This window comes from Rhinoderma darwinii, chromosome 8 (genome assembly GCF_050947455.1).
Source record: "Rhinoderma darwinii isolate aRhiDar2 chromosome 8, aRhiDar2.hap1, whole genome shotgun sequence".
NCBI classification, from domain to species: Eukaryota; Metazoa; Chordata; class Amphibia; order Anura; family Rhinodermatidae; genus Rhinoderma; species Rhinoderma darwinii.
The window spans coordinates 19,355,338-19,366,979 of NC_134694.1; the positions used below are offsets into that span (position 1 = coordinate 19,355,338).

General features: G+C 40.4%; 1 protein-coding gene across 9 annotated transcripts in view; it reads right to left on the minus strand.

The window, feature by feature from the left end:
- The window catches only part of TEX28 (testis expressed 28), a 210,802-nt gene that overhangs the window by 173,655 nt on the left and 25,505 nt on the right, over positions 1–11,642 (minus strand). The gene's annotated exons all lie outside the window — the stretch shown is intronic.

An 11,642-nucleotide genomic window follows, 5' to 3' on the forward strand; every position in this document is an offset into this window, starting at 1 on the left:
TGTCGAGAAATTATGTATCTTGTGAGTAATTACTTTGCTAAAAAAGATATCATAAACTGAGAGGTACTGTATGCTAGGTGACAGGTGGTTAGCATCTGTCAATCTCAATGTCTACAATTCCTTAGCATGAATCTATAATTGGATGTCAATGTTTTCAGGGTTGGTGTGGCCCAGAAGAGGATCCAATGTTCGGCCCTGGTTCTGACACAGTAATGATGCCCAGCCACAACATGGCCCATAAGGTTCAACATAGACAACTTCAAGGGCAAATCACTTGCTGAAGGGGGTCTATTAATTTCACAAATAAGCAATTAATCCTTCCTGGTGATATAACGGTGTCCAGCACAAATAAAACAGTTTACAATGTAATAAGTAATTAATATAAAGTTATTCTGTACAGCTGATGGCTGGGCCTAAGAGTCATTTATACTGGTGCGCCCAATACACCCCAGTCTGAAACGGAATGTTCTGCTTCATTTTTTTTGCCAAAAAATAGAACGGATCCAAGCCAGGAGAAAGAGGGAAACCTTTCTTGGGAAAATAAAAAAATATGGCAAGGGACATGTAATGTAAATTAGAACCAAGTCTGGCTATGATCAGTAACACAAGGAAAAATAGTAGTGGTGCTGATTCCAAATACCATTCACAAAAAAAAGAAAAAAATTATTCGCCATAAAAATATATATTGTCTGTCCTTGTAAGTGTATAATTAATTTGTATATCTGTGTTTAATGTATGGTGAAATAAGCATAGAATTATTGAACAAAATAAGACTATCAATAGATTCTGTCTTTGAATCGACTTTGAGAAAAAATTGGTTCCCATCCATAAATCAGTACATGATCCTAATGACCTCGCGTCACACAGCAATGCTCTAAGCACGCAACCAGCTGTCTCACTAGATAGGAAAGAACATAATATTCTCAGTGTCATGTTGAAATAAAGAAAAATGCATTTAGCAAAAATTTCTTTAAATGTACAACAGTCCAATGCCTATTCCCACATTAACATTAAGCTTGGCCCAGCTTCCTATTTCAATGGGGCAGTGGATAATACGGTGCCCAACGTATCAGGATTGTTCAACCCACATTTAGTCAGAGGACAGTCAGGCTGCTCTATACACATTAGAATCAGGGCGGTATTTATAACAAGGCACCTGTGAACCGGTGCCTAGGGCAGTAGCATACAGGGGGAGGCCCTTTGCCCTATTTTATAAGGGGAAATGTGGTGGGGACTTTAGCACGGAAGTAGCGAGCTTACTATGGACTGCTGACATTTGATGCAGCGTGCCCAGTGGTCCCGCTCTGCATTTGGCTGAGGTAATCTATTGATATGCTGATCAAGGCGGTGACAGCTGTACTTCTGCACGAAAATTAAATGTGCCACCCGGAAACTAGAAACTTTGCAGATAAACCTTCATGCATTGTGCGGTTGTCTAAAATACAGGGGTGCTCATTGTCCATGCTGGGCCTTACGGAGGGACAAACGTCCCATGGCATAAACCACTGGGTGTTTATGTCATGGGAAAAGTCCAGGCTGCCCAAAGACTTCGGAAGAGATAGTGAACAGGATTTGAGCCATGCACGAGCATAGTCCAAAAAGTCAACCAGGCTGACTAGTATGGAACTACATGTGCCACAAACCACAGTATGGCGTATCTTACAAAACGTCTGCGTTGTAAACCATAGAGATTACATATTTTTAAGGAGCTGAAACCAGACGACATACCGAAATGCGTGACCTTTAAATTGGCTTGCAGGGCAGATTGGAAGAGGACGCATATGCTGACAGGCTGGTGTTCAGCGATGAGGCTACCTTTCACCTCAGTGGGAAGGTTAATCGGCCACAACGTTAGAATTTGTGGCTCAGAAAAACCATGTGCCTTTATCAAGCACATGAGGGACTGACCCACAGTAAACGTGTTCTGTGCAATGAGCAGGCACAAAGTCTACGGGTCCCTTCTTTTTTTGCTGATACTGTCACTGGCCACTCATATCTGGACACGTTAAAGGAATGGTTTATGCAACAGATAGAGGAAGGTCAGCCAAATGCAGTCTATCAGGAGGATGATGCACCTCCACATTTCCATTTGGATGTTCACCGATACCTGAATGATCAGCCACACCGGAAAGAACAATTCACCAATGTTGTGCTGGCCAGAACTGGACTACCGCCTAGTTAGACATCTGCTGTGTCACCAATAGAAACATTTCTAGTGTATAGATAAAACTTGGATAGATAGTGTGTTAATAATGTTAATAAATTTGTGTTATGTTCCATCGGTTAGGAATACCGATGCTATAATTTTTCACCATCCATTTTCAATCATCCTGTAGTTCTATTTGTCAACAAAGGTCAAATAACAAAGCAATTCTAGTCCTGATATAGTGTGTGTTAAAATATGAGGCTCTAAAAATATAAATTCTTTACACAGGCATCTCCATATAGACACTTCCTTCTAGAAAAAGAGATTCCCAAGATCAGCTCATCACACACTTCGTTAGAAAATTATCGCACTTCCAGCTCTTATTTAATTTAAACTAAAACCATTGTAAAATAAAACCACTCTTTTAAGAAACCACAAATAACAGTATTTTGACTTCCATTCCTAGGCTCAGTCTTAGAATCTAGTTTTCTTACAAACAGCAATGATTTAAGCATGTTTCTCTCCGTATCTAGGTTTTACTAGTTAATTATTCAATGCAGAAAACTCCTCAACTGCAAAACCAGGGCAAAATATGAGCTCTCTTCCATGACAGCAGCAGCCTGTAAGTCATGTAGCAGTTGATCTGGCTTTCCAGTTATATATTTATCTGTCATTCCCCTTGCCTGCAAAAGCTGGGCTGAGCTCTTCACTCTCATTCAGCAGGTGAAAGTAATAAGGGACATACCTATTACTCGACTCTCAGGAATCCTGCTAACTCAGTTTTGATGCTTTAGTACTTTATGTCTTACCACACATGCCATCCTTGAGTAAATTTAATTTCTTATTTGACATTTAAATGTGTGTAACATTAGGTAGAGGTTACTGCAAAGACAATCATGATCGTAGAGCAGTGTTTCCCTTCCTGGAACCTTAGTGTTTCATGGAAAACTGATCAGACATATTAGAGGACCAGGAAAGGGCATCTGCCTTGACATTCTTCTCAGCTGGGCGAAAGTGTAACAAGAAATCTAACCGGGTGAAGAAAATCACCCATTTAGCCTGGTGGGAATTTTAGCACTGTGCTGTCTGTAGATACGTCAAATTCATGTGATCAGTGTAGATAATCACACGGTGTGCAGCACCTTTCAAGGAGATATCACTGCTCCACCAAGGCAAGCTTGATGGCCAGCAACTGTCGATTGAGTAGTTCTTTTCAGCCGGAGAGAAGAGTTGGGAAAAAATCCCACAGGTAATGGATCTCCCCTTGGAGTTCTTCTGGGACAGCACAGCATCGGTGCCCAAGGAAGAAGTGTCAACTGTTAAGAAAAAGTGTTTGACACGTCAGGGTGATGTAGCATAGTAGTGGAGGCAAAGCCTTTTTTTTAATTCCAAAAAGGCGCTTTTAGCTTTTGGAGTCCAATTCTTTGAGTTTATCTCTTTCCTGGTCAGAGCTGTCATTAGGGCAATTAGTGAGGAGAAGCCAGAGATAAATTGCCTATAGAAGTTGGCAAAGCAAATGAACCTCTGAATAGCATGGAGACATTGAGGACAAGACAAGGCCAACTCTGGATCGCAGAGAGTTTTTTTGGGTCCATCAGAAGACCATGATCAGAAACGATCTACCCCAGGGAAGGCAGAGAAGACTTTTCAAATATACAATTCTCCAGCTTGGTATACAGATCATTCTCTTGTAGCCGAGACAAGACCTGACGTACGTGTCTTCGAAGGGTAGTCAAATCTGGTAAATATATAAGGATATATAAAGATACACAACAGCACAGACATAGAGCAGATCCCGAAAGACTCCATTGACAAATTCCCGGAAGAATGAAATAGCACTGCAGAGTCCGAAGGGCATTACAAGCTACTCGTAGTGACTGTCCTGGCTGTTAAAGGCGGTCTTCCATTCGTCACTCTCCCGGATACGGATCAGTTTAGAGGATCCACGTAGGTCCAATTTCATAAAGACCTTTGCTCCACGAATCCTATTGACTAGTTCTGAAATCAGAGATACTTATTTTTTACAGTTATCTTATTAAAGAGGCTCTGTCACCAGATTTTGCAACCCCTATCTGCTATTGCAGCAGATAGGCGCTGCAATGTAGATTACAGTAACGTTTTTATTTTAAAAAAACGAGCATTTTTGGCCAAGTTATGACCATTTTCGTATTTATGCAAATGAGGCTTGCAAAAGTACAACTGGGCGTGTTGAAAAGTAAAAGTCCAAGTGGGCGTGTATTATGTGCGTACATCGGGGCGTGTTTACTACTTTTACTAGCTGGGCGTTGTGTATAGAAGTGTCATCCACTTCTCTTCACAACGCCCAGCTTCTGGCAGTGCAGCACTGTGACGTCACTCACAGGTCCTGCATCGTGTCGGCACCAGAGGCTACAGATGATTCTGCAGCAGCATCGGCGTTTGCAGGTAAGTCGATGTAGCTACTTACCTGCAAATGCTGATGCTGCTGCAGAATCAAGTGTAGCCTCTGGTGCCGACACGATGCAGGACCTGTGAGTGACGTCACAGATCTGCACTGCCAGAAGCTGGGCGTTGTGAAGAGAAGTGGATGACACTTCTATACACAACGCCCAGCTAGTAATAGTAGTAAACACGCCCCGATGTCCGCACATAATACACGCCCACTTGGACTTTTACTTTTCAACACGCCCAGTTGTACTTTTGCAAGCCTCATTTGCATAAATACGAAAATGGTCATAACTTGGCCAAAAATGCTCGTTTTTTAAAAATAAAAACGTTACTGTAATCTACATTGCAGCGCCGATCTGCTGCAATAGCAGATAGGGGCTGCAAAATCTGGTGACAGAGCCTCTTTAAGTACCTGTTAATCTATACAGGGACGGAGGGAACCATCCTTCACGTTCACGAGGAGGGGGAAGTCCCAGGAATCAATTCTATTGAGCATTCATAAGGCCGATGGGGTAGTAGGGTCTCAGCTTCCTTCTTACTGAAAACATCTGCAATGGAGGCATATGATAGTAGGAGACTGGTCTTTCTCTGAGGAACTGAAGAGAGAGAACCTCTATAAGATAGTTTGAGTGACAGTGAGGTCCCCATCGTAGAACTTGTCTGGAATCCCAGTCCAAAACTGGAGAATGTAGTCTTAACCAGGGCAAACCCAGAAGTATTGGATTCACTAAGTCTGGAAGAACGTAAAATGAGATTCTTTCAGAGTGCAGGGCCTCTATACAGAGTCCCAGAGGTTTCATAACAAACAGGACCGGTTCTAGGAGCAGTTGCCCATTGACTGAAACCGCATGAAAAGTCCTTTCCAGACGGAAAGTTGAGTAAGCAGGGCCTGGTAAATGAAATTATCCACAGAACCGAAATCCAGATAGACTGACACAAGTAGTCTTTACTGCGGACAAGAGACACTGGAGTGAAGAGTTTTTGAGAATGGTCAGTACCACCTAGGGTAGTCTCTCCTGCCAACCCTAGGAGGTGAAGTTTTCCGGCTTCAGAGTACAGTTTTGTAGATAATGAGCCTTGCCCCACAATACAGACACAGGTTGTCAGTGACATCGCTCCTGGTCAGGGAGTCTGACCCCTTCAATCTGCATTAACTCTTCAGTAGTAGCAGTTGCTGGAATGAGTAGGGGTATTTGAAATGTAGGAGCCAACCTAGATGTCTTTCTCTCACAAACAACCTCCTGTGAGCGTTCCCGGAACCGTAAAACAATTAGAGTAGCAAGGGAGATGAGAGCATCCAAGTTGATAGAAGATTTGTGCCAAATACAGGAATGCTTTTATTGGCAAAAATCTCATTGGGGCAGGTTTATTACTGTGTTTAGAAAGTGTAAAAAAAATGTGCCAAATTTTAGAGCAAATTGGCGCAATTTTAATGCTTGAACGTCACTAGACACTAATCTAGCATCTGCCCCTTTTTATTACACGTATTATCCATTTGTTCTTTTATTCATTATTAATACATTATTTCTCTTTTTCCAGACAGTGCACATTATCTTTTCATTGTATCAATTATTCGTGCAACATCTATCTAACTATAGCATGTTTTCACTCACTGTTTTCCGTCTCTTCTTTGGACTTCTGTATCCTCTGTCCACCGCTGCGCGATCCTTCGTGTGTGCGTACCATCATGCGTTCCATTGTTTTTTTGGACTCCCCTGGCCACCGTATTATTTTGCAGTCGCTATGGCTACGGCCGCTACCGTATCCAGTTATTGACTTTCCCTATATATACAGTCCTCTTACATATATATATATATATATATATATATATATATATATATATATACAGTCCTCTTGCATCTATTGTCCATTTTAACCCCTTAAGGACACGGCCAATTTTAGCCTTGAGGACAGAGCAATTTTTTTTACATTTCCCTCTTTGCATCCCGACGCTCATAACGCTTTTATTTTTTGTACGACGTAGTTGTATGAGACTTTGTTTTTTGCGGGACGAGTTGTACTTTATGTACGTACCATTTTTTGGTACAAATACATTATCGTTTAATTTCTATAAATTTTTAATTAGATTAAAATGCAGAAAAAAAGCAGTTGTGCAGCAGTTTTAATATTTATTTTTTTACACCATACACCGAACATAATAAATAATGGTATACATTTGTAGTACAGGTTGTTACGGTCGTGGCGATACCAAATATGTCTATATTATTTCATGTTTTGGGACTTATATTTTAAAAAGTTGATTTATTATAAAAAATGAGTATTTCTGTGTATTTTATTTACTTTTTATTTATTTATTTACCATTATTTATTTTTTACATTCATTTAACTTTTTTTTTTAATCCCATAAAGGGATTTATCATTTTGATTTTTATTTTGTAACTGTAATGTACTGGCATAGATCTATATGCCAGTACATTAGCCTGTTACTGATTGTACACAGGCAGTTGTTAGGGCATACCTCAATATGCCCTAACAACAGGAAATATGTTCAGACAGCCCTGGGGTCCTTCACTGGACCCTGGGCTGTCTGGCCATACGAGTTGTGGGCTTTGATCGCGTCACAGTTATTTTCTGTGACGCGATCAATGTGCAGTCCCCTCTCCTTGAACGCCGCGATCAGCTGTCATCGCGGCGTTCAAAGGGTTAACAGCGGAGAGAAGATGTTTCTCTCCTCTCCGCTGTCAGAGCGGGGCCGTGGCTGTGTATTACAGCCGTTGCCCCGCTCTCGATCGCACACACAGAGACGGCACAGACGGCTGTCACACAGGACGAGTATGCTCGTCCTAATGCGCGAAGTGCTCGCCGCTCAGGACGAGCATACTCGTCCTGTGTCGGCAACCAGTTAATCCCTATTTAATTTTATTAAATATTACTATTAAGCTTCTCAGTCTGTCTTAATTTTTCCCTCATTTACTCACCGTAACATTATGTTTATTATGAAATTGTATAATCTTTGTAATTCATTATACATTATATTACCTTTTATACTTCATTTTTTTCTGCCAAAACTGTGTAATGTATATATGCTGTCATTTTGTTGCTACAAAATAAAAAATCTTGATAATGAAAAAAAAATAAAATTTAGGGTGAATACTGTCTTCCAATACAGCCCACAAATAAGGGGTTGTAGCATTCCAAAAGGGATGTAATTGGTCTGCAATAGCCGCTATATTATATACTACAACATTTGGTACCCCCATCCCTCCATTTTTCATTTTGTGAAAAAGTAGATTTTTAGCTACTCTAGCACTCTTCTTATTCCAAATAAATTAAAAAATAAGGATTGGAGTTGTGAGGTAATAGAACCCGGAAGGATATATGGAATAGTTCTGCACAGATATAAAAATTTGGGGAGCAAAAACATCTTAACTAAATTTGAATTCTAGCAAACCACGAAAGATGAAAATTTTCAAATATTACACAATCCTGTTTAAGAGACCCAGTAAGAGAAGAGAAATAAATAGGAACTACCTGAGAAGGATTGGGAGTGAGCGTAATCCCCAAATATTTCAGACCCGCATCTGCCCAAGCAAAATTAAATCTAGAGAGAGAAGTTTGGAGTTGTGGGGGAGATATGAATAGGCATCATTGAGGATTTGGAAACGTTTAATTGATAAAAGGAGACTGCCGAATAAGAGTTTATAACTTGAAGTATTGCGGGAATCGTTGTTAAAGGGGATTTGCAGAATAACAAGACGTCGTCGGCACACAACCCTATTTTATGCTCAGAGGGACCAACCTGAAGGCCATGGATGTCAGGGGAACTACGTATAAGTTCAGCAAATGGTTCCAAACACAGGGTGAAAATTAAGGGAGACAACGGACTCCCTTGACGAGTGCCATTACTAATTCGAATAGGTTTCGAAAAGAAAACAGACGTAAATACCTGGGCCGATGGGGAGGTATATAAAGAAAAGATTGCATCCTTGATAAAGGATTGGAAACCAAACTTATCCAGAACGGCTTCTAGAAAATGCCAGTTAACCCTATCAAAGGCTTTTTCCGCATCTAATGAAATCAGCACCGTAGGAACCTTCAAGTTATGCGCAATTTGGATTAGATCTAGACACCTCCTAGTTCCATCTCTGGCCTGATGGCCTGTATCAGAGAAGATAGGCATCTATTAAGTCTAGAGGCTAGTAATTTGGCAAAGAGCTTTATATCGCTGTTTAACAGTGAAATCGGTCTAAAATTAGTGGGAGAATCAGGGGGTTTCCCAGGTTTAGGAATAGTAACAATTATGGCTTTCAACATTTCCGCAGGAGGAGATCCAGTAATTACTATGTTATTAACCAAACCAAGAAAATATGGGGACAGAACATTAAGGAAAGTTTTATAGTATTCATTTGGAAGGCCATCTGGGCCTGGTGACTTATTTTGTTTCGAAGAACAGATAAGCTTCCTGATTTCTTGCTCAGAGATAGGATCGGTCAGGCTGCTCAGTTGCTGTAAATTCAGGGATGACAAAAATTCCTGGGCCTTTTCTAAAGTAACTTTTGGAAGAGTAGGATCATCTTTCAAATTATACAGATCACTATAATAATCAGCAAAAGCGTCCGCTATTTTTTGAGGATCATAAGTGTCTAACCCTTCTTTCGTTTTGAGGTACGAAATTTTAGAGTTAGCTGTTTGTTGTTTCACTCTATTCGCCAATAATCTACTAGGCCTATTACCCTGAGTGTAAAAATTCCATTTCATACGTTTCAAATTAGTTTCATAACAGCAATTCAAGGATTTCAATTTGTTCCTTACATTTTCCAGCATAACATTATAGACTGGTAAAGGACTTTGTTTCATTAAACCCTCGTACTGTTGGATTTAATGTAAAAGATCATCTATTTCACGGGTTCTTTCCTTTTTGGCTCTAGGTGCTAATTGTACAAATAAACCTCTAATATAGGCTTTATGGGTACACCATAATAATTCAGGAGAGGAAGCAGAAGGAGCATTAATGTAAAAAAACTCAGACAATCCCTTTTCAATGGTAGCTCGTACCTTGGGGGACTTCAAAAGGTGAGTTCTAAGTCTCCAAGGGGACCTAGGGGGTAAATCATAGTTATCAGATGTTATTAGCTCAATAGGGGCATGGTCAGACCAAGTAATAATTCCTATATCTGAAGATATTGAATTTAGAAGCATACCGCTATCCACCAAAAACATGGCTATCCTAGAATAAACCTGATGAGGAGAAGAAAAAAAGGAGCAGTCTCTCTCTGAAGCATGCTGGTATCTCCATACATCATGGAGGCACTCCTCTAGTAAAATATCACTGAGATCAGGAGACCCTCTAGAAGTAGGGACAGATCTATCCAACAGATCATGTGTAACAACATTAAAGTCCCCACAGAAGACCAGCCCCCCCCTGATGTATAGCTTTGGCTTTGACAATAACTTTTCTTAAAAAAAGAATGCTGTCTAGAGTTAGGAGCATACACCAAAACAATAGTAAAAGTAATGGCATTAAGTTCACAAACCAGGATCACGTATCTACCCTTTGGATCAATAACATCTTTAACATGTTTAAACGCAACTGAGTTTTTAATAGCTATACCCCCACCTTCTTAATGTCAATAGAAGCTGAAAAAAACGTGAGGAAATCTTGAATGTTTAAGGAGAGAAGTATCTTTAGTACATAAATGAGATTCTTGGATATGCAAAACATAACATCGTGATTTAACTGCTTCTTTCCAGAGTAGCGACCTTTTAAATGGAGAATTCAGCCCATGAACATTAAATGAAAGAAACTTGATTCCCATCAAGATTACCACAAATGAGTCAGAGAGTAATCAATCTTGTTATTAACACAGAACAGTATATAACTGATGAACAGTATAACCAATATCCCTCTTTCAGGGAAAAAGAAAAGGAGGCAAAAGTCAGTGGAACTTCGTTACCCTCTAACAAAGGGCCACGAAATCGGACCGCAGTGAGTCACACACTTATCTGAAGCTTAGTCAGCTAAAAGTGAAGCACCATAGAACAGTTTCAATCTCCAACTCTGTGCTTAGAACGGGTAACCTTTTCGGACCAGAGAGGCGTCACCGTTTCTGGTCTGGTGTCTTGTTTGCGATGGGGACTGTTAAGTGGGGTTGAAAGGAGACCCCAAGATTGAAGAAGATCCCTTGCATCCCCCGGAGAGAAACACACATTTTGAGATCCATTTCTTGAAATTATAAGTTTGACCGGAAATCCGCACTTGTACAAGATTCCTTTCTCTCTCAGGAGTTTGGTTATAGGTATGTATTCCTTTCTACGTAACATAGTGGCCGCAGAGAGGTCTGGATAAATTGATATATCTTTAACTTTATCCGGAAGTTCTGGAGATTTCTTTAGGGCTTTCAAAAAATCATCTTTGACATGATAGAAATGCATACGTGCAATAGTGTCTCTAGAAAGATGAGAAGCAATATGCCGCGGCTTGGGAATCCGGTGAATTCTATCAATAGTTAGATAAAGATCAGATCCTTGAGGAAGGACCAGGGACATAAGATCTTTCAGATATGGAGATAGCAAATCCAGAGCAATAGATTCTGGGATACCACGAATTCGTACATTATTCCTTCTGGACCTATCTTCCAGATCCAGAACTTTGTTAGAGAGTCTCTGCACTTCTTCTTCTAAGGTAGCATTAGCATCAATCAAGGAGTTATGAGATTTAGCAAAAACCGCAATCTTGCTTTCAATATGATCTGTACGTGTAGCAATGGATTGAATATCAGACCTCAATTCCCCCATGGCTTGCCTAATATCCGTTTGAAGAGAATCTCTCAGCGAATTTAAAAGCTTTTAAATCACCGCCTCTGACACAGGGTGAGAGTCCAGGGGAGCCTGCATCTCACTATCCAGAGATTCTGCTCTAGACGAGGGGGTAGGAGAGGATGGAGGAAGCGATATACGTCTATTAAAATCCAAGGACTGCAAGGAAGAATTCTGAAAAAACTCTGTGAGTTTCGTAGGTTTGGACTTGGCATTTTTTTTCGTCGTACCATCCATGGTGAGATCGAAACACTATTGCCGCAGTCAGAGAATCAGTCAAATATGTATTAAT